This window comes from Scleropages formosus, chromosome 24 (assembly GCF_900964775.1).
Source record: "Scleropages formosus chromosome 24, fSclFor1.1, whole genome shotgun sequence".
Classification (NCBI taxonomy): Eukaryota; Metazoa; Chordata; class Actinopteri; order Osteoglossiformes; family Osteoglossidae; genus Scleropages; species Scleropages formosus.
The window spans coordinates 1627103-1654976 of NC_041829.1; the positions used below are offsets into that span (position 1 = coordinate 1627103).

The 27874-nt window shown below is 42.4% G+C and overlaps 1 protein-coding gene across 2 annotated transcripts in view; it reads left to right on the forward strand.

The window, feature by feature from the left end:
* Positions 1-17669: 17669 nt before the first annotated feature.
* LOC108936546 (ras-related protein Rap-1b) overlaps positions 17670-27874 on the forward strand; it is a 46701-nt gene continuing 36496 nt past the window's right edge. The window contains exon 1 of one of the 2 annotated variants that reach the window (XM_018755968.2): positions 17670-17753. The gene's annotated coding sequence lies outside the window, so the exon portion shown is untranslated. Of the gene's footprint in view, positions 17754-17784; positions 18054-27874 lie in introns of those variants that run through there. The other variant, XM_018755969.2, reaches the window with a different exon arrangement.

Genomic DNA, 27874 nt, shown 5'->3' on the forward strand with positions numbered 1-27874 from the left:
TTCCTTTTCACTCTGCCTTTTTGCTTTCTCTCTTCAGATTTGCTACAGCTTTAAAGTTTCTCCAGGGTGCCTTCTGTTTTCCAGATATTGTTTTAGCTTTGACAGGTGCCACTGCATCAAAAACTTTGAGAATTTCTGAATTAAAGTTATCAAGGAGATCATTAAGAGACTCTCCTGTTGTGTTAGGTGACATAGATAAGACTTCATTAAATATAGCACTGATATTCTCATTACATTAGTTCATTAGAAGTGCTTTCCTTAGGGGCTGGAGCACAATGCTGCTTTGGTGAGACATGAGAGATGGTGGAAGAGCGAGAGCTTTGTTCCCGCAAACTTTAGCTCCTAATTTTTTTGTAAAACCCCAGATGAGGGTATGTGGGAGAGAGAGGGGATGGATTGAAGAAGTAGTGTTTGAGGTGGCTGAAGTATATCTCAACTCCCATCTTGATGGAGAAATTCAGCCTAAGCCATATCCTTGGGTAGAAAAGATTGTGGCTGCCGTTTATTGTAGTGCTCCTCAAGCAATTCGGAGACTGAGACACAAACTAGATCTTATTTTTGTGTAGAGAGTATTCTGGCTGTCCTTGATCCTCGGGTTCTATCCATTCTGTTGGCACTGTGACACCACAGTTGTCATGTTCCACATGTGCTGTATTGCTGTGTTCCTGTAGCTCAGCAGAGGCCTCTGTCTTGGCACTGGGAGTAACTGGTAGATGTTGGATTGAATAAAGAAAATGTTCTGACAGGGTTTTCGCTCCAGTCCTATTTGGGTGTTGGCCATATGACCCAAGAAGTTCTTTGTACCCCCAAATGAAATTTAAATTGCCAGTATAACTGAAACCCATTACATTGCACGTTTTGTAGAGCCATGTGTTCAGACTGAATGAACGAGAGAACATATTGTCCTAGTGTTCCCGGGATTAGCTAGGCCAGGACAGGGGCAGATGCCAGTGCTTCCCTCAAGTGGTGAAAGGCAGTAGCACACCTGAAGGTCCACTCGAACATCCCCTTATTGGTGAGGCAGTGCAGTGGCGCAGCAATGTCGGTGAAACTGCAGAACCAGCAGAAGTAGGATGCCAGCCCCAGGAAACTCTGCAACTCCAACACGTCTGCAGGATGGGCCAACTTTGTACCTGCTTCACCTTCTCAGGGTCCGTGAACACTTTGCCTGCTGGAGGAGGTTGCACTTTGCAGGATGCAGCTTCAGCCTGGCTGCATGGGTACTAGCAAACACCTACCTTGAGTTTTCCTGGGCACTAACTGCGAATCTGTGATGCAGTCGAGTACATTGTCAAAGCGCGGTAGCAGATGCAAGTCTTGCTTGGTCATGGCATTTAGGTGGCGGTAGTCCATGCAAGACCACCAGCTGCCATCCTTTTTTTGTACTAGGACCGCCAGCACTGAACAGGGGCTGCTGGAGAGCTCTATGATGCCCACCACAGCCATGTCTTTACCTTTTTCCTCCATGATCTCCCTCTTTGCCAGAGTGAGACAATGCAGTTGTAAATGAATGGGGGGGTCACATTGCCTGTCTTGATGTGATGCTGCACCAGATCTGTCCTCATACAGTCCTCATCCCTGGCCGCGAAAACATCCACGAAGGCTTCCAGGAGCTCTCTGAATTGCTCTCGTTGACTCTCCTCCAACCGCCTCGCTGCACTGCTACAGCGCCCGCACTGCTTCAAGTGTCTCTGTGGAGGGCTGCGTATCGCATGCCATGCCTGCAGTGTCCCCACTGCATCACCTAGGCCCCATCTTACTATGTGCCTGGGTAGTTCCGTTCACCGCGCATGGCCTCGGTCTCATCTGGACAGGGAAACCTGAGCCTCGCAGGTCTGCTCCTGCCGTCACAAAAGGGGAGTGAGGCTAATGGTCTCCCCTGTGAGCCGAAGCGATCTCCTGTCCAGATCCAGTACCGCTCCCATTTTGGCAACTCGTGCTCCAGATGCAGGTTGCCCAGGGCCACGTGTAGGCATCAATCCCCCACATCACCATGGTTTTTCCCATAACTGTACACAGGTTTACCAATACCTTTGTCCATCCTTAGGAGAGGCAGCCTGCAGTCCAGGCAGAACTCCTGTGCAATCGATGGAGATTGTAGACCCAGTGTCCAGTAGAGCCTATCAAGGTACTCCCTCTACAAGGCTGGGCAAGCGGACCCCTCCAGTGTTTCCCCGGGATGAGACAGGAGTGAGCTCCCTGTAGTGACGTGCTTGGTGCCCTCGTTTCTTGCAATGCCAGCAGATAATGGACATCCGGCATCTTAGGGGCATTGCTTCAGCCTGGAAGGTGATCTCTTCCTCTCTCTGTCTTGCCATTTGTGACTATCCCCAGAGTGCAGCAAGGGTGCACTGGCTCTGCAGCAGCTCTCAGGACAGCTTCCGCATGCTCTGCTTCACGCAGCACTGTGTCCAGGCTGACCTTGATGTGCTGCTTCAGGTTCTCAGTGGTGAGCACTTGGACAAACGCCTGCAGCGCCAAATCCTCCTGGATGGCTGCAGGGTATTTAGGATACACCTTGCCTGCCAGAAGTTGTACATCAGCGGCCAGAGCTCCTAAAGCTTCCCCTTTGTCTGGCTGTGAGCTGTCCGCAGTAATGGTCCACCATTTCCTGCCGGCCAAAGTGGTGCTTCATGGCAGCTGCTAACGCAGACAGCTTGCAGTGTTGATCAGTCCTAATGTTCAGCAAGACAGTCAGTGCCATGCCCTCCAGTGCCAGTCCCAGTTGCGCTGCCATAGCTGCCGTGCTCCAGCCGTTGTGTTGCACCACTATTTGAAGCTGCACCTTGTAAGTTTTCTGCAGCTTCTCGAGTATCACGGCAGATGGATCACAGGTCGCTTCAGCGATTTCTCCAGGGCTGTCTGCCTAAGGGCTGGCTGGGGCACACCAGCTTCTTTTCGTAGCATTGCATCAATCCTCTGGCATCAATCCCCAAACTGCAAGCAGCAAATCCAAAGGCAAGCGGCTCCATGGTCCACCACTGCACATTCTGATACTGCGTGTCCCGTCAGTGTTGCCTTTGGTGCACAGATCTGGTCTGTAGACTTGAGTGCTGCTGTTTCCAACTCTGCCACCATTGTAGTATCCCCCCCATGGAGCTACTGGAGGTAGGATTCTACAAAAGTACTCTTATTAAAGACAGACATGTCTTTAAATGAGACCTTAGCAAATTTGCAATAAATAGTATAGGACAGTTTCTGAACACTTGAGAGTTCCCCTATGTCACTCTGAGCACCCCTACTCCCCATAATGGTTAGGGATCACCCGTTGAACCCCTAGAATTCCCTAGTGGCAGCCAGTGGAACACGCAGCATCAGTACCATTTCAACCAATCAGAATGAAGCACAGGACTATATACAAGAATGGACACTAACACTAACTGTTTACATGAATTTACTATATATCAACCTTAACACTGTTACAATGTTTCTATTTTTCTTTGTTCTTGAATTGATTGCAAGTATTGAATATTTAACAAAATATTTGCTTGTTGCCTGTTACTCTGACAGTCTTTTTAGTGTTGTACTTCTGGGTGACAGGAGAACTCCACTGGCCTCAGCAAAATAATGAGGTTTGGGACAAATTCTTCACATTAAGCTTTTGGTGACATTTTTATTTATTTACTCCAATGCTTTAACTTACATCTTTAGGTTTTAATATTATCTTTCACAGCTGAGTAATTCTGGAGCAATTAAGGGCAAATATCATGGTCAGGTGATCAGTATCAGGAACAGGGAGTCAAACCCATAGTATAGCGATGCATGTGTACCTTGTGTTACGAGCATCCGAGTTACAAATTTTTGAAGATGCAAACATTTCCCACTTTATTTTTTGTTGCACTTTCTTCGCTGTTCTTTTTTTCTAAAATGTCCATTGCAAAACAAAAAGTGGCCTACATTTCTGTCTGATGCCATTAGTCGGCAGCAAAACTCAGAATAAAAACTCAAATGGTGAGAAATATATACATTGAATGGTCGTGGAGATGATATGCTTATAGTTTCAGTAATTTGAAAATTGACTTAACTTTAATGTAGCTTCATGTTATTAAAAAATAATAAAATAAACTGCCATCCAGTCATTGTTGGATCCTGCATCACCGCCAGCCTTCTGTTTCCAGGATACGGGAACACAGTGATCCTGCATTATATAAACATTTTATGGAAATAGAATAAGTTAATAAGAATATTGCGGGGGATTTTTTTTAGTTCGTTTTAGCTTTAGGTGACATTTTCTATTACAGAATCTAAACCGTGATTAAATCAATAGATTAGCTCATATTGTTAAACTTTTAAATATTGTGACAACTTGTGCTTAACGGACATCTTTCTCCAAGGCAGCTCACCGTATTAGTTTTGTGTTCTAAGCCAATTTCTCTGATTCACTGAGTTTACACAACAGTAATTTTACTGGACAGCATGTTGGCACAGCAGGTAGTGCTGGTGCCTCACAGTTCCTATTTCAGTCTGGGTAAAGTTTGTCTGTTCCACCCATCTTCACATGTGTTTCCCTGGCTGTTCTGGTTTTCACCCACGGTCTAAGGATTTCAGTGTTTCAGTTGAACTGGTTATTGTAAATTATATACAGTGTGTGTGTATGTGAGTGGATCAGTGGGTATAATTGCCCTGTACCTTGCCTCATACTCTATACTTTCAAGATAGGCTTTGAATTACTGTGACCCTGCATTGGACAACCAGTTATTGATGATGGCTGATGGATGGGCATATCCTTATTCAAGGATAAATACCTGGATTATGGTTTGTACAATAGGAGGCAGAGTAAAATCAGGGACCTCAGCAGCCCTATGTACTGTTATCTACCCTCACATAAAATGTATTTAAAATTTACTCTCAATGTACACAGTGTAGGCCTAAAGTTCATGGAGCTGTTTATACTCTAACCCTGGTTTTCTAAAGTAATCACTACAGGGTAGGGATAACCATTAAGCCATACATTTCAGTGTGAAATTTTACATAATCATTTTCCCCATATAGAGCCCTTGCCATCTTTGGTAGCTTCTAAGTGTTTGGCATTGATGCTTACTGGACCCATATACGGTCAAGTATGTCTGTTCAAGGCATGAGCATCTAGACGTCAGCACAAGAGGCGTATGGTTGTTGTTAAATCCAAGTATTTTCCTGGATAGGGCCATGTTCCACAGATACATCAGACATGTTTTGAAACTAGAGAGGAATTCACAGGAACTCCAGCTGGATCCTTGATCATGCTTTTAAAGGACCATTAACAGGCCCTAGGATTCCAGAGGCAACTCTGCACTGTGTGGCATCATATTCCAGAGCCAGCATGTGGTACTGTCATAGCATCAGAAGCAACAGAATTCACTGTATGAATGGTTCATGAACCATCACAGAGGTTTTGTAAGCACTTTTTGTAAGAGGGTGGAGGGGTGTGATACCCATATGCCAGGTGTCACAGTTATGATCCTTTGTTTTTTCGGCATATGGGCTTAAGTGGGTTTCCACATTTTCAGCATTTTTTAGTGCTCTGAGAGCAGCTCAAAGTTGGCTTTGACCAAGTGTTCACATGTTCATCTGCCTTTTAGCTGCAGTGGTGCACAGCTGCATAATCCACTAGGTGCCTCTGATGTGTGTGTTTAAACAGCTGCCTCTAAGTTTTACAAACAGTAAATTACAGTGACCTGACCTTCAGCTGCAGAGCTCTAGATTGATTACATAAGTGAGACTCAGTGCAGCTGGGGTCCCAGCAGCACTGAGACTCCAGCAGTTGATCCCTGGTGTCTATCAGTGCTGAGTGACTTTTACTAATTTCATGAGTAATACTGACTCATCAGGGGGTGCGGTGGCGCAGTGGGTTGGACCGCAGTCTTGCTTTCCGGTGGGTCTGGGGTTCGAGTCCCGCTTGGGGTGCCTTGCGACGGACTGGCGTCCTGTCCTGGGTGTGTCCCTCCCCCTCTGGCCTTACGCCCTGTGTTACCGGGTAGGCTCCGGTTCCCCGTGACCCTGTATGGGGTGTGTGTGTGTGTACTGATCATCATGTAACTTTCCCAATTATTTCATTGTTTTTCTCCGAAAGACATTAACCTTTGCTGATTTCTCATATTTCTATATTTCTTCCTTTTTTAATTAAGCAAAATGGCACTGGTATACTTTTTATAGAACCATGTATGTGCCTGCAGTTCCATTATCATGGTATAGTAAGTCATGGCACGATAGAGGCCAGAGATCCATTCATAATCCAAGATGTACTTTTTATTTGCAAACAATGTGAGAAGTGTTATTGCAATTTCACTCTTTTCCTTAGCAGTATATGCAACAGTCAAACAAGTCATCTCAAAAGCACTGGCAACCTTTACAGTTTTCTGTCAGCTTTCCTTACTATTTCTGCGTTCTTCAGATTCTGCCAAAGACAACAGTGTGGTTTAATGTATGAATATTGCTGGGTACAGGAGTTTGGATATACAGTTAGATTTATTTGTACTTTACTGGTGATCGCTTAAAGTTTGTGAGCTGAATGTTTAGAAGTTAAGGATTTACTATATTCTTTGTTATGATTCTGTGTTGTTTCTTCCACTGGTTCATGGTACTTACCTGTTGAAATACAGCAAATGAGACTGTCCAAAGATGCATTTGAATTCAACATTTGTTCTTATTTGATTTACAGAACGCAGTTTTGGCACTGAGTGTGGTAACTCAGCTTGGCTTAAAGTCATATTTTGGTCAACAGTGTAAAATCTTAAAAAACAAACCTAAGAGTCTAAAGTTTTTAAATTTTTTATTGGATAAAAAACATTATATTCTGCAAATGTAGAATGTTTAATAAGTAAATTGATACTTCTGACTAAAGACATTTTTCCATGTTTTCAGTGGTAAAAAGTATAAGACTAATCCAACAGGGGGCAACAAACACTCACAATAACACTATTTAGCATAAAGGGTGTAAATGAAATATTTTTGCTTGCTGTATAATTACCATTAATCGTTGCCTATTAATGTTACAGATAAATGCTGCATTTTAGCTTTACACAAGTAGACCATGTTCTCAGGCACATGAGTGCCTTTACTGCTCTCACAGGGAAAGGACAAATTGATATTGAGAAGATGCTACTTTAAATCTTACTGTTGACAGGCATGTTTTCAGAAGAGGCCTCAGTGTTCCTTCTCACACACACTACGGGCAGTTTAGGTCACCAGCTGACCTGAATCGCACATCTATGAACCTCCACAGACACTGCTTTCCAACCTTTGCTTGAACTGCCCAGATACTGTGAGACAGCAGCACTACCTGCTGCACCACTCATAAATAATGCACATATTTGCTATATTTGCAGCTATATGTGCAGTCTGTCTTCATTGTTTTTTTTTTCTGCCTGGTGGTGTGATGGGTTCAGCCAGTGCCTACTCTGTGGTGAGTATGGGGTTCGAGCCCTGCTTGGGGTGCCTTGTGACAGACTGGTGTCCCGTCCTGGGTGTGACCCCTCCCCCTTTGTCCTTGTCCCTTGTAAGGCTGTGACCCCACTCAGGACAAGCAGTTGTTGGCGATGGATGGAATATTATTGCATTTACAAAGAGCCTGCTTGATCACTTTTACAACGACTAGGGGACAAAGGGTTGTGTACATCAAGGTATGCATTTCTAATTCCACAGTTTCTGTTCCATTTCTTGGCAAGTTTCACATTTCTGTCTTTAATATTTACAGAAGGAATGTGAGCATTGTAGGTCTTAAGACATTTTAAAGCTTTTGTTTTAAGTTGAAATATATCAAATATCAGGTCTACTTAATGATTACTAAAAAATATGTAGATTTCACTATTTCTGATCTGGACTGTCCTAGAAGCACTTTCCTCATAAAGATGGGATCTGTCATGAAACATTATCCATAAGTCAATCTTGTAATGGCCTCATAAGCACTAAATCAATATTGTAATAGGCTGATTCCTACTTTTAGTTCTTGACTTGAGCCCACAACTATAAAAGTTTGCGTGCAGCAAAGTTTCTGGAGTACTGAAGATCCAGCAGGACATACTGTATGGAGGCAGCGCACACCTGATGGGATCCAGGCAAGGCCCGTACAAGGTCCATACACATTTTCCAAATAATGTATGGTATAATGTAAGGTATGGCACACGGGGTCTGACGTGTCAAAGATGGCAGGAGCAGGACTGCATCATTATGTATGTAATCTTCTCCCAAGTGATCCTGTACACCTGTGTCTCCTCTTGCCATCTCATGTGCACCAAGGATCCCACCAAGTCCCTTCCTCATTATTTTTGGGTGAGAGTTACATTACATTACATTTACATTTATTTATTTAGCAGACACTTTTCTCCAAAGTGACTTCCAATGAACTCTCTGTAGTTTTATCAGCCTTATTCACACCTTATTCACCACGGTGACTTACACTGCTAGATACACTACTTACACTGGGCCACTTATCCATACATCAGTGGAACACACTCTCTGTGTCACTCACACACTATGGGGGAACCTAAACAGCATGTCTTTGGACTGTGGGAGGAAATGAGAGTACTCGGAGGAAACCCACATACACATGGGGAGACCATGCAAGCTCCACATAGACTGAGCAGGGGTCGAACTCATGTCCTCTCACACTACCCAGGTACTGTGAGACAGCACGCTACTCAGAGTTAAAGTGGTGAGAGTTAAAATGAACACCGTTTCTTCTACCCAAGCTTGAGCCTCTTCTCTGGTCCTGTTCACCAGCTGCATGTCCTTCTACAGTACTGTATAAATAAGGGCTCAGGTTAGAAAATGGTTGTTTAAAGGCTTTTAAAGTCATGTCACTTTCAGGAAAAAAAAAGCAAATTTATTAAATTAAACAAATTAATTATAACAAATTAATTATTAAATCAACAAAGCAGTGGAAGATTGAATACTGACAGGGGGCTGGACTTCATCCGACTAGAACAAATTCTATTGTCCCATCATAATGAAGCTGAAATGAACGCTTAAATAAACAAAGTGATGCAAATAGGCTGTATCTGTGGGACTAAACAAGTTCCGGTAATTGAAAGATGAACTGCAGCACGTTGCCAAACAGAAACAACAATGCGATGTTAGCAAAACCAGCACAAACAAACAAATTACATTTTTAGAGACATCTTAAAATTGTCAGGCAAGAGACTGAAGACAGGAGGTAAGGTAATGGACCCAAGTGCGAGTCGGCTTTATTTCAGGAGGGGAACGCTGGGGCAGATGAAAACAATGGTCAGGGACAGGTGAAGGTCGTTCAAGGCACAGAGGTCGATACACGGGCAAAGCAAGCCGGGAGAACACGCGAGGGTCAGGAGCCAGGAGATCAGAACACGAATAAAGACTAAGGGGCAAGAAGTGCGCGCTGAATCCACAAAACAACTAAGGGAAGCATTTGCAAGAATCCCCACCCCTGTGCGGTTACGGAGCTCCTTTTATACCTGGCCTGGTTGACAAGCCGCAGGTGCGGTCACTCAGCTTGATCCTGGGGGCGTAACAAAAATAATACTTTTCATACTTTAAGAAGAACATTGTCAAGTGATAACCATTTGATCTACTCCTTAATGTCCATATTTGTGATTTTTATTTTTTTTTTGCTATGCATAAAGTCCAAAGACATGCTTTTCAGGTTCATCCATAGTGTGTGTGTGACAGAGGAAGAGAGTGTGTTCCACTGATGGATGGATGGATGAGTGACCCATTGTAAGTAGTGTATATAGCAGTGTAAGTCACCTTGGTGAATAAGGTGTGTGGGCTCATAACACTACATAGTATCTTTCTAGTCACTTCGGAGAAAAATGCCTGCTAAATAAATAAACGTAAATGTAAAATAAGAATCTGAATCGCTCTGCATGATTTATGGCCTTCTGTCAACCGTGTCGGTGAACTTCTGTAGGAGACATGGTCCTTTTGCCATGTCACTTGTATTTCATTCTGACTGAAAATGACACCCATTTTTCTGAGAAGCATTTGTTTTTTTCAGGGGTGGGGTAGCTCTGTCATTTTCATTTGTTACATTACATTTCCATTTAATCTTATATTCTTATCTGCATGTTACATTTAAGATGCGGATAAACTCAAAACACCCACACACACACACACACACACACACACACACACACACACACACACACACACACACACACACACACACATTTTCAGAACCGCTTGTCCCATACAGGGTCGCGGGGGAACTGGAGCCTACCCGGCCACACAGGGCGTAAGGCCGGAGGGGGAGGGGACACACCCAGGACAGGACGCCAATCCATCGCAAGGCACCCCAAGCGGGACTCGAACCCCAGACCCACCGGAGAGCAGGACTGTGGTCCAACCCACTGCACCACCACACCCCCTAAACTCAAAACAGTTTTTTGTTATTTGTATGTAACTTCACGATCTTGCATGAAGACAGCTTTGTGGCCACAACTTCCTCTGTATCCCAACAGCAGTGGAGTTGGCGAAAAAGGGATGTATGGTCAAGGTATGTGGTCAGCCAGGAGAAGGAGGTGTAAAGGGGTTGCAGTTCTGCAGGGGTGAGCACACCACATGCACCTGATGTGTCCTTGTTGCATTCACTTCAGAACCCCGTGTACGCTGAAAAACATCAAAGCACAGACCACTTTCAAAAAAAAGTATTGTGTATTTATCAATACTACATCTACGCATTTATCCAACACTTTCGTCCAAAGCAGCTCACAATGTTGAGCTACTTATAATTATTTATCCATTGAAACAGTAGAGTAAGTTTACTGGAGCAATTTTAGGGTAAGTACATTGCACAAGGGTACTACAACCGGAATTGGGGATCAAACCTGCAACCTTTGGATCCAAAGGCAGCAGCTCTAACCCTAACTCTACCAGATGTCCCCTCAGTGTTAAAAATTACAATACAAAAAACAAATCTACATAAATTACTTGTCATGGCACTGAATAATGAGTTCATTATTAAAGCCTTACGACTAAAAATATAATTTAGAAAGATGCAGATTAACATTAAGGGACCAAAGCTTAAGTCATTCTTGAGTACTTGTCTGTGGAAGGTGATGAGAAGCCATACTGAATCATTTATACTTTCTCAAGATTCTGTAATTTCCCATTCGAGCTCATCTCTCGTAAAAAAGGTAAGGGTGAATTATTTAGCATGCATCCTGGGCTGTCAAAACAATGTCAATGCATACACAAAAGGAGCAGCATGGTGGCACTTGAGCACTGGAGCCTTGTAATTTCAGGGCTGCGGGTTTGGATGTAGGTGTCTATTGCAGTGGATAAGCAGTTACTGATGGATGAATGGATGGATGGATGGATGGATGGATGGATGGATATACATAAAAAAACAAATCTGGAATAAACTGCACATCTGAACAAAATCAGTGAGGTACATAGGCCATGCTGGGCTAAGCAGCCACAGTAAACTATTGATTTCGACCAGATGTGTTCAGCCACTCCACATTATCAGAGGCTGCTTTCTCAGGGCCCTGCCCAGTTTTGCCTCATGCCATCATGTTTAATTCACTGGTAAGCGTATCACACCCGTTCAGCTGTGAGCGTTTAGCATCCCAATTAGCAGCCGGCAATTACAACGAGAATGTATTGGTTTACGCTGCGCCACTTGCTGCGAACAATCTTTGTCTCTATGCAACAGAGCCTTTGATATGTCACTGAACTCTCCATAACCCGCCGTTTGGGCTGCATGCTGTGCGCACACTCAAATCCACCACCACAAACAACTGATGAGAAGCTGTTTTGGTTTTACCAAGGCAAGGCTGCTGTTTTTCTACAGAATGCAAAGGTGCAACATGATGCAGAACAAGGATTTGATTATGGAAAGGATCTGAATGTAAAAGACATGAGCACAAGGCCTTTCAGGTAACACAGAGTAATGTATTAAACAAGTAGGAGGCTCTGTTTCAGCTGTAGGTCTGAGCAATCATTGCAATGATATCAGATTAAGGGAAGAGGTTATCTAAAGTACATAATCATCCCAAAAGGTGTGAGAAACCACCTCAGTAGTATGAGAGAAGCCAAGGGTAAGAGGGAAAAACAGATCTATAAAACACAGTCACCATCCTTCTTCAAATTTAATTGACTATCTACTTTCTGGTAATAGAAAGCTGCGTGGTATCAGTTACATCTCTTTTTAGTGCTTGTTATTTGTTTTGAAGTTTTTTTATCCTCATGCAAGATGTGTTTCCTTGTGTGAAAAATTATGACATTGTAGTTAAATGTCAGAATCTATAATAACACTAACATTTTGGACTCTATATTTGTTTTGTAAACATGCCACCTCATTTTGACCAATTGTATAATCGTTTTCACCAGCAAAATTATAACAAATCCTTTGCTCATCTTCCCAGATTGTCAGTCCACCATTATTATTGTGCAGCTGTGTCTCCTATGGAAGTAGTGTGGTCAATGTCCTTGTGATGGCAGAACAATCAGTTCCACTGCTCCATCAATGAGTGTCATTGATATTGTAATGTGGAGAGGAACTGAAGCAGTGGTTGAAGTAAAAGTTAAATCTAGTGAAACAATAAGATGGAATTGTATTAACATGAGGAGACGGGTGCTTCACAAATGTATGTCAATTACAATATGAATAGAGCCCAAAATGAGCAACATGCAGACAAAAGAGGTTCAAGGACAGTTGCCAGATCATCTGAGATCTGCTGTGCTCCTGAATAAGGAACACATGAAATTTATCTATCGGAGGGACTGGGATCTACCTACACACCCTGCTGAGGTAAGGTTGCTACTCAGACATCTAGTACAATTAAGGGTAGTTGTGGATGGGGTTCCCATTTGGTGCTCATGCCACCGGCACTCTGAGCCTTCTCTTGAACATGTGGAATCCAGTGTACCCTGGAGGACTGACTTTAATCTCCTTACTTGGTCTAAGCGTCAGGTTCTAAGTTTCAGTACATGTTATTTTTAAGGTAGAAGTGTGACTCACCCACTCATTCACTGTTATTAACTACTTTTCTAAGGCAGGCTTGTGGTGCTCCAAAGCCTATGCCAGAAGCAAAAGCTACAAGACTAGTAAGAGTACACCCTGGACAGGAAGAGATCATGTAATATGTATTTTCATTGTCTCATTAAATAATTCCCACACTGCAAACTGTAAGATTTTTGAATCTTTTCAATTATCTTCAACCACACTGAAAAGATTTTTCTGACCTGCATCCACATAAAAAGACATTTTTATGTGTCAGAATTGTAATGCAAATAAATGTTCTATTATTGCTCTATGCAACATTGTGGTCTTGCCTTTATTTCAGTCCCTTAGCATGTTTGAAGCCATATTGTTGGGTGTGTCTTTGAACCATGCTTTGAAAATACGTGACTGTAGGAACCAAATTAAATTCTGAATAATTCTAAATATGCAGGGAATATTTTCAATTTTTAAGTATTATTTGTATGACAATCAGGGAACATCAGCTGATGTTCACATTTTTATATACTTTGGAGGCATTACTGGCAGACTTCCTCAGCTGTTCCTGGTGGTAAAAGTGGGGGAAACCATGCTGCTCCCTTGTTTCTTGCTTGTGCACAATCAGCCTTATCTACATTTGTCAAGCTGTACCAGCTCTGCGTATCTGCTCGATTTCCCGACACCCGCTTCCCCTTTCTTTTTGCAGCGTGGCAGGAAGTGATGGGCCTCAATGTGTGCCAGACCCTTGATATGCTGCTGCTTACTCTTTTCCTGACCCTGTTCTAAAGTATACAGGCTGCAGATGACTATACTAAATATCTCAATATATGTAACTCTCAGAATGTAATTTTTTCTGTCTATGGGTATTCCACAAGAGATGCATTGTGTTTCCTAGTGTAGCTCTTATATTACATAAGTGTACATAGAAATTTGCTACTTTTTCTTGAACTGGCCATAACTCTGGGATACAACTCTGCCGTCATTTCCAATGCCTGCACACTCAGGGCACAGTCAAAAATGTCCAAATGAAAAAATCAGATCCATCAGGCTGGTGTCCTGAGATCCATAAAACAAAGAGCACATTCAGGTCACCTCTCATTATTTGCTTGAAATTTGAGCTGTATTAACACAGCTTGGGTGCTTATTTCAGGAGGTTGGTGTTAAAAAGTGAATTTTGATCTGCACCGATGGGAGGACCAATTCAATTCAATTTCAGAGGTCCATGAATCACTTTGTGTAGCTCATCTGCTGCATTTATTCCGTCAGAGGCTTTATTATGCATTATACTTGGCCTTTTTCATCTGTTCTTCCTCCATATACATAAAGTTATGTTCTGCGTAACATGGGGCATGGGTTACTAATGCCATTTTAAATCACTGCAGTGAGAACCACACACACACACAGGCTGAAACTGTTTGCCCTGAGCAGGGTCGCGGCGAACTGGAGCCTAACCCGGCAACAGAGGGCGTAAGGCCGGAGGGGGAGGGGACACACCCTGGATGGAATGCCAGTCCGTCGCAGGCCCAGGCCAAACCTGATCCTGCTGTGCCACCATGCCCCCCAATGAGAACTAAAGAGGTACTAAACAAATGATGTAGCTGCCACAATTATTTAATTGCTTAGTCAAGGTTTAGTTAAAAGCAACTTAAAATTTTGTCAGTTCATACACCTGGATCATCATACACAGGAATATTTGATCAATGAGGCTTTCTCAAAATGTAAAACATATGGGTCCTGGGGCTTGAAACAGCAACCATCAGGTAAACGCTCTGTCTTTAACCAGCAAACAACCCCCAGTCCTTTGCCAGCTTGCTGGTGATCTGAGTGAGCCCAAAACTCAGCCAGCAATGCAGTGAAGTTCTTAACCCTGTAATAAGGAAGTTGTTCATTCAAATCCCAAAAAGTGACCTGCTGTTGTACCTTTGAGGAAAGTAACCTGCAAAAGTGTATATGCACTTTAAAACTGTACATTTCCTTGGATGTTAACATTTTCACTTGTAGTACTTGGAGAAAATAAAATACAGTTGTAATATTCATTTCTGCCTATAAAACCAAGAGTAACATGACTCCCATTTGAAACTGCCAACATAGGAAAGGGCCCTCTGGGAGTCTGCTAAATGCATTGACCTCCATTTGCTGAGTAGTTCCTGTTAGGCAATGATCATTTCTTACACAACAGGCAAGTCATGGATGGCAGATACACTCATTACCATAGTCACTTGAGTTCAGCTCTTGTGAACAGCGTTTCTCCTTTTATGGTCTTATTAGCTAGCTAATCTTGTCTCTCTGAGATGATGCAAGCTGTGGTGGTCCTTTCTACTAGGCTGATGGCACTGTCACTTGACCAGTGGCTGCTGTGATAGCTGCCACTTCTTTATGTAGACTGATGTCAAAGCTGTGATGTCAGGACATCTTCAAGACACAGGAGAATGGCAGGGGGAGAAGCACAAGGAAAAGTAATTTCTTACAGTAGTCTCCAAGAGCTGATTTAAGAAAATTGTAAACAACAAAATTAACATTTTTATTTATTGATACTCTTGAGTAGAAGCAGATGCCTCATACAAAAATGACACGTTGTAAAACTGGACTTTATTAATGTATATTTTATGTTTGTCAATAACTGATGTGCCAGTTATAATTTAATATAGTATAGATGACAAATAACATATCTCATTTGAGTTCCAAGCAAGTAGCGTTGGCAAGGAAAAGTGGTAAGCCAAGTTCTCAAACCAAGCCACTGCATCATTTACATGTTATGTATTAATAAATAATTCATTTACTTATGTGCATTTTTCCTGAAGCAGAATTACATTGTTGATCCTGATGTAATGGAAATGTGCAAATATTTCCTGAATTGCTTTGGTTGCTGTACATTCTGACCATGCTGCAGAACATGGGGTCATTTGTACAGAATAGAGTGGACTTGCTCAGGCTGAATTCAGTAATTCCTCAGAACCCTTCTCTGAATAAAATGGGCAGAACTAAAAAAATGAAAGTAAATTCATTCAGCCATTTATTTTCTGCAACTCCTTATTTATTCTGGGGTATAGTGATCCAGGAACTGGTCCCAGGGGTCACACATGTTAAAGGAGATATCTCTGGGGCAAATATCTTTGGGCCTTTTAAATTCTTTGCTTCTTCAGACCTATGCAGACAGTTTATCTAAGGTAAATTTCCAAATATACGATTAGTAGATTTAAATAATACACACACACACACATTTTCAGAACCGCTCGTCCCATACGGGGTCACGGGGAACCGGAGCCTACCCGGCAACACAGGGCGTAAGGCCAGAGGGGGAAGGGGACACACCCAGGACGGGACGCCAGTCCGTCACAAGGCACCCCAAGCGGGACTCGAACCCCAGACCCACCGGAGAGTAGGACTGCGGCCCAACCCACTGCGCCACCGCACCCCCTCCTTAAATAATACATCTTCCCCAAAACAGGAATTCTCTTACAGCTAAGAGAACCTGATCCTTTACTTAGGACAGTCTGGAGCTTGTTCCTTTTGTCTAACAGCTTTTCAGTTTGAGATCTGAATCTTAGGGTGGCTCACATTCTGTACATTTTGTACTGATGGTATATGAGTACAGTAGGGTATATAAGCAGAGCACAGTATCTACTGTTGCAAAGCACCTCATGAGCAGTGCTGTGTCTTGGCAACAGAGAACAGAAAGTAATTAACTTAATGAAGACCATGACTAGAATTTATGGCCTATAGTCTCAGAACCACAGAGAAGATAAACACAGAGAAAACAATAATACAAAGGACATGGACATGGGAAAATACAATTTTTTGGTGGCATATGTGGAAGTAACAATGGAAGCATGTGGCCACAGCAGAAAGCCATATCATGTTCAGACAAAAAGTCAAATTCAAAGGAGATTATCGGCATTTACCTGATGCAACTCCTGCACTGTATATTAATGTAATAGTACAATAGTAGAGCATCAGTATCAATGCAAAACTATATAATAAAGTACTATAACTCGTAGGGGCCTCTCAGTTACATTACAAATTTGAGTGTTAGTATCACTATTCTCTATTTTCACATCCTGTAGGCTCCGGTTCCCCGTGACCCTGTATGGGACAAGCGGTTCTGAAAATGTGTGTGTGTGTGTGTGTGTGTGTGTGTTTTTAGGGCTTGGGACTTACGGGCTTTTCTTGATTTACTGCTCGGTACACAGGTATGTATTTTCATGTTATTGCTAGAATTGTCCAGACTAACTTCACCCTTCTTGGCACTGAATAGGTTAAATATACTCATTAATATGATATTGTAATTCATAGGCCCAGAATATTAATTTTAAAAATATATTCTCAATTAAGACGGTTCACACCTCTTTATATGTGTGCCTCATTGTTAACATTAATGTTGTATACCGAAAGGAAAAACAAGAAATGAGACAAGCGGTTCTGAGAATGTGTGTGTGTGTGTGTGTGTGTGTGTGTGTGTGATTCATTAAAAAATAAAAATATGCTCAACTAATAAAATCAGGCGCACGTCAGTAGAGCAGATGCTAATGTGAGAATGAGAAACAGAAATTTGCCAATGTTGTGTGTTTTCCATATATATTATATTATATTTTCAAAAACGATATAGACTTTTAAATAGTTTACTGATCCTAAAACTTAGTACATTCAAAGTGTTACATTAACGTTCACTAATAAACCTTGACGAAAAAACAGATAGCCAATCGCGCGCGCGCTCAGCTCTGCCGAAATCGAGGCTCCGCCGCGCGCAGCGTCAGGCGTGTGACGTCACGCAGAAAGAGCAAACCTCACCCAGCGAGCGAGAGCGAGCCGGCGGCAGGGGCGCACACGCGTCGGAGCCACGGACAGGGGACGAGCTGTGAGTGTTACGTTCGCTGGAACGCTTCCCTACCGCAACTTTTATTTTTTATTTTTTGTCCTGCGTGGTTCGCGTGGGGGAGGGACTGGCGCGTCAGGCAGCGCTGGCACTGCGGGTGGGGAGCGCACGGTAGCGCGGCGCTGTTGTTAGGGTGACCGAGACGAGATTGGGAGCACGTCAGTCAGACTGGCGCACGATATACCGAGCAGGAAGAGCGGCGCAGATGAGATGTGCAGAACATGGCGGACTACGAGTGACACAAGCGAACTCTGACAGAGCTACAAGTAGCCCTAGTTGTTGGTGAGGGCTCACAATCGCACTCGCAGTCACACAGTTACCGCCTCGAAAGTCTTCTTTCTTTAATTTTGGGCGCTTCAGGGTACATCAATCATGGACTCTGAGTGAGATGACACTGATGGTTTTTTTGACTTCGCGTACGCGGTACGGTACTGTGTGTGTGAGAGAGATCGCACACACTGTCCTCTGTCTGACAGGGCAATTGATTGCGTCGTTTTAATTTAGAGAAACGAGCTTTACTTCAGATGACCATATCTCGACGTGAAGTATGATCAGCTCGTGGTTATCACACACCTGTAGTCGAGGTTTGTGGCACACGGAAGAGTTGATAGAAGTCTTGAAGTACCTTTAGATGCCTTTTGTGTCAGAAGACTTCAATGGAAGGATCCTGTTGTCAGTACACTTCGGTTTCTATTAATTCAGTTGTTTTAATGGAAGTGTTCATCATCAATGTCCTGTCTCAGCCAGAAATTATATTACCGCTTTCTCCAACTGCTGACAGCAGTGGCAGGTTCAGAAACTTTTTAAAGCAATTAAATTTTAATTTTTTTTCTTCCAACTACCGCTTTGACATCCGAATAAAGAGAGGACAGCAGTCGATGGTGTGTAACTGTGACCTTTCCTTGATAAATATCAGCCCATTTCCTTGCTGAAGGATGGGAGCTGGAACAGGACCCTGAGATCTGCTGACCCCTGTCAGAAGAGGCAATGGAAAGTTGTTTTTTTTTTTTTTTTTTTTTTTTTTTTTTTTTTTTTTTTATTTATTTATATATATATATATATATATATATATATATATATATATAAATAAATTATCCCCCCCAACACTGAGAATGAGCAAAGTGCCACTCAGTTTTCTGGAAAAGAGGAAGGGGTGTGGATATGTGACCATTTTTAGGGCTGGGCTGACTTGCAGCCTTGATGGTCCGGTCACATAATGGGTACCTCTTTTGTGCAGAGACGTCAGCACAACACTTGGTCCACCTGTCTTCAGATATTCTTGCATTCAAATGGAATTTAGTTGCCTCTTTTTTTTTTTTTTTTTTTTTTTTTTAAGAGAGAAGAAAAGTGTCTTGTTAGTTTCCTCCTGGGATGATAGTTTAAAATGACTAATTACCAAAGATTTGTGAACCAGACTGCTTTTCTGGCAATTATTCACTGTAACCAAAGTTGCTTGAAGTCAAACGAGTTCTGTTCTTTTCTGTCCTTCAGATGTTTAGGGTCCCGAGAAATGTGCTGCCATTAGAAATGGATGTTGCAAAGGTGTTTTAGCAGCCTTTGGTCCAGAGCACTCAAGACTGAATGGGTCCTATCAGATTTTCTCCGTCTAATGACCAGGCAGAAAATTGTTGAGCTGTCTGAATGCTAAACACCCTTGTGACTGACTGGGGGAGATAAATGACACCTTTGTAGCAGATGTTTGGGCCAGTCTCTGAGGATACCTTATTATGGCTCTGTGGAGTTGTGCGGCTGATGATCTCACATGAACCCACCCCCGCCGGCATTCTGTACAGTTGGCATCGTAGAGCAATATATAATGGGGAAAGCTGAGGGACTGTGGTTAACTTGTGTGGGGAAGGCCTGGCAAGCTGTCAGAAACCAAAAGGGTGTGTTTGGGGAAGTCACAAAGAGGCTAGCTTCCAGCACTCCAGTACAGCTCCTCTTCAATCCTTGCAACATGTATTCTACTGTATTAAAACTGTGGTCACTTTTGAAGGTGGAAAAGGGCTTTGGTGTCCCTGCATCTCTTGCTCTGTCTGGTGTTTGTTCTGTTTGTTGTGTTCTGGGTGTGTGGAGTCCTGACAACTGGTGTCTTCGTAGCTCAGCAGTAGCGCAGATCCTTTAGTTCACATCCCCTCATTTGGAGATCTGATTGTCAGTTAGCCTGTGTCAAAAATCATTATTGTTCTCACTTGAACTGCTGCTTAACCTTAGAAGGAAGGGCAGCATGTCGGCGAATAGGCCTTTCCTCATTTCAAATTGCCCAGTGAACACACCCTTTCTGTTGTCACGAAGGGCTTGTGCAAGTGTCTTGCCTGTCATCCTCCTCTTGAAGGGAACTACACTGGCAGAACTAGAATTGGCCCTCCGTTAGGGTCTATACACTGAGGCTCACTTTTGTACCACACATGGCTGCCTACACTAAGCTTGTTCCCATGGCTGTGTCTCTGCAGGTGGTAAGTCCACTTGAGAAGGGCTTTTTGGGTCCTGTGTCAAATGACATATGGCTCACCTATTTGCCACCTGTCTTTTCAGTTATTTGCCAGGTCTGGCTTTGTTTTGTGCCTGCAGATCTACTTCCAGGTTACTGATATAGAGGGCATCCAGCTTTCTCTGACTGAGTTTTGTGAGGACCACCAATGTTTGTGTGTATAAACAGGTGAAACAAGTGAAAGTGGTGTTTGCTTCCACTTGGTCATTGATTAATCACTCTCATTTGTTTTGCTGTGTTTCCAGCACACTTGGGTTACCATTTATCCAATCCAGTTATGTGATTCAAAACATCCATAATCAGATTATGAGAAACTATCAGTTTTATTTGCCTGAGAAAAGGAACTTTATTAAATTTCATTGTGCCACCTAGTACCTTGGAGTGACTAGCTGCCCTTGTGAACTCTTAAGTCTCATTTTACAGAAATTAAGGAATGGGTTTCAGCAACAGATATTCAACAAATTGGTGGATTTTTTTGGGCGTACTATAGAGAGAAAGCACAGAATCGAAGTTTCCAATTTTTAGTGGCAGGTCTTTTACAGTGGCCTTTCATTGCATCAGATTTGAAACCAAAGAAGTGTGCTAAAAGCATTTGCATCTTGAAGACTGCTTTTCTCTAAGCCTAATGCAAACTTGGTGATGTTGAGGGTGGGGAATGGGGTGTATGAGATGTTGTGGTGTGGAAAATTGAAGCTTTAAACCGCTTAGAAAATGCATTTTCCCATTTGTCACTCACACCTCATGCTGACAGACCGAGGGTGAGCTTGGTGCGCAGTGTCTACTATTGCCTGAGTATAGCAACCTTGGAGTGAGACATTGGCACCTTGAATTTTATTTCAACTATTTGAGCTTGGAAGTCTTAGTCCACTTTGCTAATATGAATAGAATTTATGTATTTTTTTTGTTTTTTGCTACAGCATTTACATTGAGTGCCTTCTTGCTCTGCATTTTGTCAATGCTGTCTTTCTGTTTAAGGACATTGTTTGTATAAGGATCTGTTTCTGTTGGAACACAGCTTGTTTGCATTCCATATTTATGCGTGCTTTAGTCACCCAGCCAGTCCCTGTGTCCAGAAAGTATAGAATGTGTGAATAAGTGATACGTTTAGCTTGGCTTCTGTGTATGGTCACAGCACTGACACGTGGTGAAAGGGATGTGTTGAGCCATGGTTAGCGCTCCAGATTGACCTGCACTCTTGCATGCGATGTTTCTACTTGAAACCTTATCTGCTCTGAGTGTCTCCCTGTGATGTAGGATATCTTAGTACTCTGATGGGCAGCTTGAAGTAAACCCCCTCCAGTTTTTGTGTGCTGGTTCTTATCTCTGCCCACCACTGGGCGATTATTCTGAGAGCTGTGTGATTATCCAGCACCTCACACAGCTTGTTTTTTGTACAAGTCAGTGAAATGTAGGCCTACATCTGGATGTTCTACTGAATCTAGTCAGGGAAATTATTCCCCAAGAGTGTAATGACATTTTGTGTATCTGGAGTTGAACCAAAAGCCAAAGGTCCTCGGCTTGTTTCTGAGTCACCTGTTGCAGCTCTGTTGTGTGTGCTGTTTTTTGTGTATGTTTTCAGTGCTCTGCTAGCCTGATCTGTGGTTCATTTTGGTGAGAGAGACTTGTATTAATGTACAATCACCATGCCATAATTTTCATGAGAATGAAAGAAAATGTGTAACTGCATGGATTCAGTCGTTGATGTTTACCAATGATATGCTTAAGGCTTTGAACTGCATCTTTTCCAGGTTGAACCTCATATCACGCAAGTGGATACTGGGTAGTTATCACCCAGTGCACATCTGAAAATCAAACCTTTGTTGAAATAGTAAAACAAATCTGTTTCAGAAAAGTCGTAAAGCTGGAAATCTCACTGCTGTCATTAGTTTGTTTAATGATGTGCATCAAACAGAATGATTCAAGTTTTCAAAAGAAGATGCGATTGTGCTTTTATTGCTCGTCTCCCTCATTTCACACATCACGACTTTCACGGTAGCTGTCAGGTCCCTTGTTATTGCGTATGGTTGTGCACTGTCCTCCAGGATTTCTTTTGAAATGAGGTCTGGAGAGGGCTTTCAACACCAAATAAGTGCTAGTTGTTCTCCTGCCCTGTTGTGTCTTGTATAAATAACAGTGGAGGAGTTCCTTTTATGCAGTTACTGCCAGTATGTGCCCAGGAAACTATTCTATGTACAGTCTTAAGTTGCCAGTTGTCTAACAGTCCTTGGATTAAGTCCTAAAGAACTAAGAGTTAGTCACATTAGTTGGGCTATGAAAACCTATTCTGTCCTGACTGTGATCTTGTAACTCATGTCATTGACATTGACTTTGAATGCACCTATTCAGTTTACCGAAGTCTTCCCTGTGCACAGTCCTCTTACTCATTGGTAGGCTGTCCTTGTCTCTACAGATCCTGGTTCAGTTAGGGGTCCTCTCTTGTGGTGGTGGATCTCATCGCTTCGAACGTGAGTTGTGCTGACGCGGGCCTCTTCCCCAAGAGTTTTTCTGATAACCTGCCGCAGACCAAGGCAGCAGTTATTACTGGAGTATGCCTACATTAGTTTCAGTGTTCTCTTCACAAACAAATTAATGTTTTTATATGATCTACTTGGTGTAGTAATTCCAGCATCCCCAGGAGGCAAGCTGTTTTCTTTAGACTCTAATGCTGCACTGACTGCTCTCTTTACATGTTACGCATTCTGCGTCATGTTAGACTACCTGTACCCAGGTGAGATCTTATCAGTTATGCTGAAAATCAGTATATTACTTGCACTTTTCAATTTTTATGTCACAGATGAACTGAAACAGGTTAATCGCAAGTCTCGGCTCACTGTAAGCCCTTTCACAGTTTTCTATGATATTTTCACAAAGAAAACCAGGGAATCTTGTGTGTTTCCACAGTGAGAGCCTTGGTAAAGAACTCACCTTAAAAGTCAGGCATCTTATCCATCTTTGGTGTCTCCACCCACCTCTTTGCAGACGCTGAAAGTGACTGCAAGTCCAAACAAGCCTTACAAAGAGATGGAGAAACAATGTTGAGACTCCTCCTTCCTGGAAGTGGTCCAGATGTGAGCTCATAGTGCAAGTTTGTTACACGTACTTCTCAGCACCAGAGACCCTGTGCTCACATGGTCCCACAGCTGTAGAAAACTTGCATGGACTGTTTGACTGCCCTCGGGGACTGCAACAAGGTCTCTGCCCACCACGGTATTGACACTATTGTTGTGACTGATTTTTGGGGCCTTCTTGCTTTAGAAGTCAGTAGTAGGCATTGTGGGTTGAAGTGCAAGGCAGATGGCTAATTGGGAGGTTCTAGTTTGCGATGTCATGTTACCTCGTCTTTATAAAGACATGGTAGGCCATGGTGAGGTACAGGAATGTGTGGAGGGTTTATCAGCTCACTGTCAATAAGTGTGTTGTATGTATGAAATAAGCCAAGCCAAATTAAGATTCCACTAGGAAAGAAAATTCCTTGGAATTCAGGCATTTGGAATTTGAATGAATGCCAAAACAAATCATTGTTTTTAAAAAGCAGTTGTTTATTCCTCCCTTCCACCTGTTTGTTTCTTCCCTTTTGTCAGAATTGTGCTGCAGTAAGACCTTCCATGAATTTAGGGAAATAGTATTGTGTGAGACAGTTGCACCTAGAATTGGTTTACATCAGATCTCCTGGATGCAGCGACATCCTGATTGCTCCAGGCTTGCAAAGAGCAGAAGCTTGTTGTTACTGAGTGGCTGAAGGGTATGGTGAGCTGTGCATTCCTCCCACTGCTCTTGGTGAGCTGGTGGACACAAATCAAACTTAACATCTAACAAAACTCCTTTTAAAACAAGTTACACCTCATCCACCACCTCACCTTCAGTACCTTTAGTTTATTTTATCTTTTTTGTTGTAAAGTGTTTGATCAGGTCATGGAGGGAGAAGAAAACTAAAACTGAGCTTTAGGCATGGATTGTTTATATGCCTCTGCAGTCTAGTTTTAGTATCTATAATTTCATAGTGAAACAAATTCGAATAAAGGCAAGGAATAGTTTTTAACACCATAAACTAACTTCATGTTTCTTACCATGGTGATGTTTGCAGAACCCATCAGCTAGATGGTAATGTGAGACAAAGATTTGTCAGTTCTGTTTAATTTATTCTGTAGTCAAGAGGCATGGATCATGTGCAGCATTCCCTCATCTCACTGTGTATTTCCATTGTAAACACTGGAACGCAGCCTATATTTGTATCTGTCATTAGGAAAGTTAACTCTGTGTAGGTTTGGCTCAGGTTTAGAAATGATCATGCTTTGATAGAGATGCTGGGTTGGATATGAAATTTCTGCCCTCATCACCAATTTGCCTTGCTACCACCTAGAGGAATGACTGGAGAGTAGGGACATGCGCAGCAGTCACAGTTGAGCTATTGGCACTTGTTTATGTGGTCATAGAACACGTTAGGTATTCTTTAAGATGCCACCTGTCTTGCATTCCCATGTCTATACTGAGGTTCTTGGATGGGTTTGATTCTCTGAGATTGATCAGTGCATGCTGTTCAGCCTACTTTCTCTAATAAGTAGTCTATCTTGCACTTGCTTCTAATGTCACCTGTAGTATTAGAACAACTGAGAAACATTTTCTGTAGGATTTATCTTAGAAAATGCAATCATACAGTGTAGATTTATTGTGAGGCCTAAGCAAGTTATTTTGGTCATTTCATGTTAAACCAGTCGTGTAAAGGAGGTTCTGACATCTACAAACACTGGTTTTGCTCGTACTGCCCAGGTTGCTGTTTCTCTTGGGAATTTTACTGTAACTGGCTGGCATCAGTGGATGTTGAGTCCCAGTGCTCTACATTTATATTTACTGATTTAGCAGGCTTTTTATTCCAAAGCAATAGACAACTCAGAGCAAATGGGTTCTACCTCTTGTGATATTAGTGATTCACTTGGACATTTGACTGTATTTGTCCAAGAGGAGGAAATGTTGCTCCTTTTTAACTATGCCCTTTTAGTGTCATACTGGGTTTGTTTTCATCCTGTTGTGCTGAATTGGGTTTCCGTTAACTTTTTTGAAAACTTTAAGTGCTCCAGGCCAAAAAACTGACCTTGTCCATTCCAACATAATCGGAATAATATTTCTTTTTGACGTCCTTGAGCGTGCGTATATTCCACTGTGCTCTGGTTTGAGAGTCCTTGGGGGTCCCGGGCATTGCTGAACACATCAAAGCAAAACATGCATTGTTCTCTTTTGGCATTTAACACAATGGTGCACAGTCTTAATTTCAGGCTGAAGATACCTCAACATATAGCTAACAGGGCCTTCCTTGAAAGCAAAGTAAATGAAGGAGATTTAAAGGTGGATTCTAATATGCTACATCTGAGGAGAATTGTCTTAAAATGACCAGGCTTTCTGCTTGTTCTCTGCATCTGTCTTTTTGTTCAACAGAGAAAAACTTTCATTCTGTTGGAAATTGCACTTGTACTTAAATGTCTTTGTTCTGACTGATGTAAATGTTCGTCACAACACTTAAGGTTATTGGTAAAGATCCTCTTCAGTTAAGTCAACTCTGAAATCTCGAGGTACCAAAACACTTTGCATGGCTATTGTAGGATGTGGATGAGAACTGAATGTATACTGACTTGTCCTTCACTACCTGCCTGCAAAACATGCCTGAGTGTGACACCTGATGGACTCAATCATCCACTTTGCTGGATTGTAACTGTAAATGGTTCTGATGATTTCGTAGTTGTGTGTTGCTCCTATAAATGGAATTGATTTCATTTTATTTTTGTATTTGCCTCAGTTTTGGAGTAAATGCAGCATTACATTTTACTGAACAGTGATCATTTGCAACATTCCATGATATCACTTTTGTTAGATGAATGTTCTCGAGGCTGACAGTCCTGGCAGATGCTGTCTAGCTTGGCTTTGTCAGCCTAGTTATTGATGTAATAGTAAAGGAAATGATGGAAATAGTAGTTTTGTACTTCTCACCCCCCAGGGAACGGTGTGAGGGATTATGTTAGGTAATTTCTTCTCTTCATAGTATATTGATAGGCCAAAAAGGATTGTTATAAAGTGATATGATGGGCGACACAGTGGCACAGTGAATAGCAGTGCTGCCTCACAGTGCCTGGGTGGTGCAAGAAAACATGGGTCCCATCCCCGCTCAGTCTGTGTGGAGTTTGCATGCTCTCCCCGTGTCTTTGAGAGTTTCCTCCAGGTGTGCCGGTTTCTTCCCACAGTGCAAAGACATGCAGTTCATGTTTCCATATAGTGTGTGAGTGACACAGAGAGAGTGTGTTTCACTGATGTATGGATGAGTGACCCATTGTAAGTAGTGTCTAGCAGTGTAATTCACCTTGGTGAATAAGGTTAGTGGGCTAGTAAGGCTAGTAACACTACATAGTAGCCATTGTAAGTCGCTTTGGAGAAAAGCATGTAAGTGAATAAATGATCAAAATAGCATGATATGTTTCTTTTAAAGTTTTGACAAATTTTGAAGCTCAAACTTGAGCCTCTGAAGCAGTTCATAGTGACTTAAGTGATGGTTGGCTTACATTTGTTGTGTAGAGTTGATAAAACAGGATGGGTGTAGCTTGTATAATAAAAGGAGATGCATGGTTATAATGGAAACTTCTTCCTGTGACTAAACTTAAGGAAGTCGCAACTGACACATGGTGTCTCATTTGCGATGATTTTGGGGATCATGAGTGGACCTGGTTTCCATAAAAGGAGAAAACTGTTCTGTTCCCACACCACATATACACCTGACAAAGTCTGTGCCCTTAGAGGGGAATTTTTTTCACTCCCAGTTCTTGATGAAGCATGCTTTTTGTTGAAGTGAGTAATATGCCTTCAGGATGCACATTTTATGAAATGGAGCAGCGACATGGTATTCTTTCCTTCAAAGAAATCTATTTTCTCACCGCAGAATCACTTATGTTGAGGCAAGACCGCAGATCTCACTTGTCGAATCATGTTTCCTTTTGTATAGCTTTCTGCCATCTCTATTTGAATGGTTGCTGTGCTTCAGATTTGAAGGCACCCAGAATTCACATCCTTTACCTGAACACTTTATTTGGAACACTGGTTTCCTTCTCATTTGTACCTTGGGTCTGCATATGTCATGTGGATAGCTGTGTTCATGAATGAGTTCCAAAAGTGGTGAAGATTAAAAAGCTCTGCCTGTAGACCTAGTTGCAGCTTCTCCCATTTTTCCAAGGCCTCTTTCTCAGTGTCACCAGCCTCCAGTGGGTGTTAGAGCAGGTGTGGGAAGGGAGCCAGGGGTCTGCAACAAATACACTTTCAATACTGCATGTGACACTACTGGATGAGAAACTCATTGCCCCCAGGCTCATCATTTTGAATTTAACACCACCATCTAGTTTTAAAGGCTTATATTAAAACCCCATTAAAGTTCCCTTTTCCCTTTTTTCCATTAGTTTTGCAAGTGTACTCAATCTTTGCAACATGGTCTGCTTGTTCCAGTCACACTTTGGGTATGTGTTGATTGCTCAGGTCTTTTGCTGGACTTGTCAAGCTGGGAGCAAAGAACAAAATCACCTTTTCTGTATCAGCAGCCAATCCCACAGCAGTCGTGTGTGGACATGATCAGTTATGACTG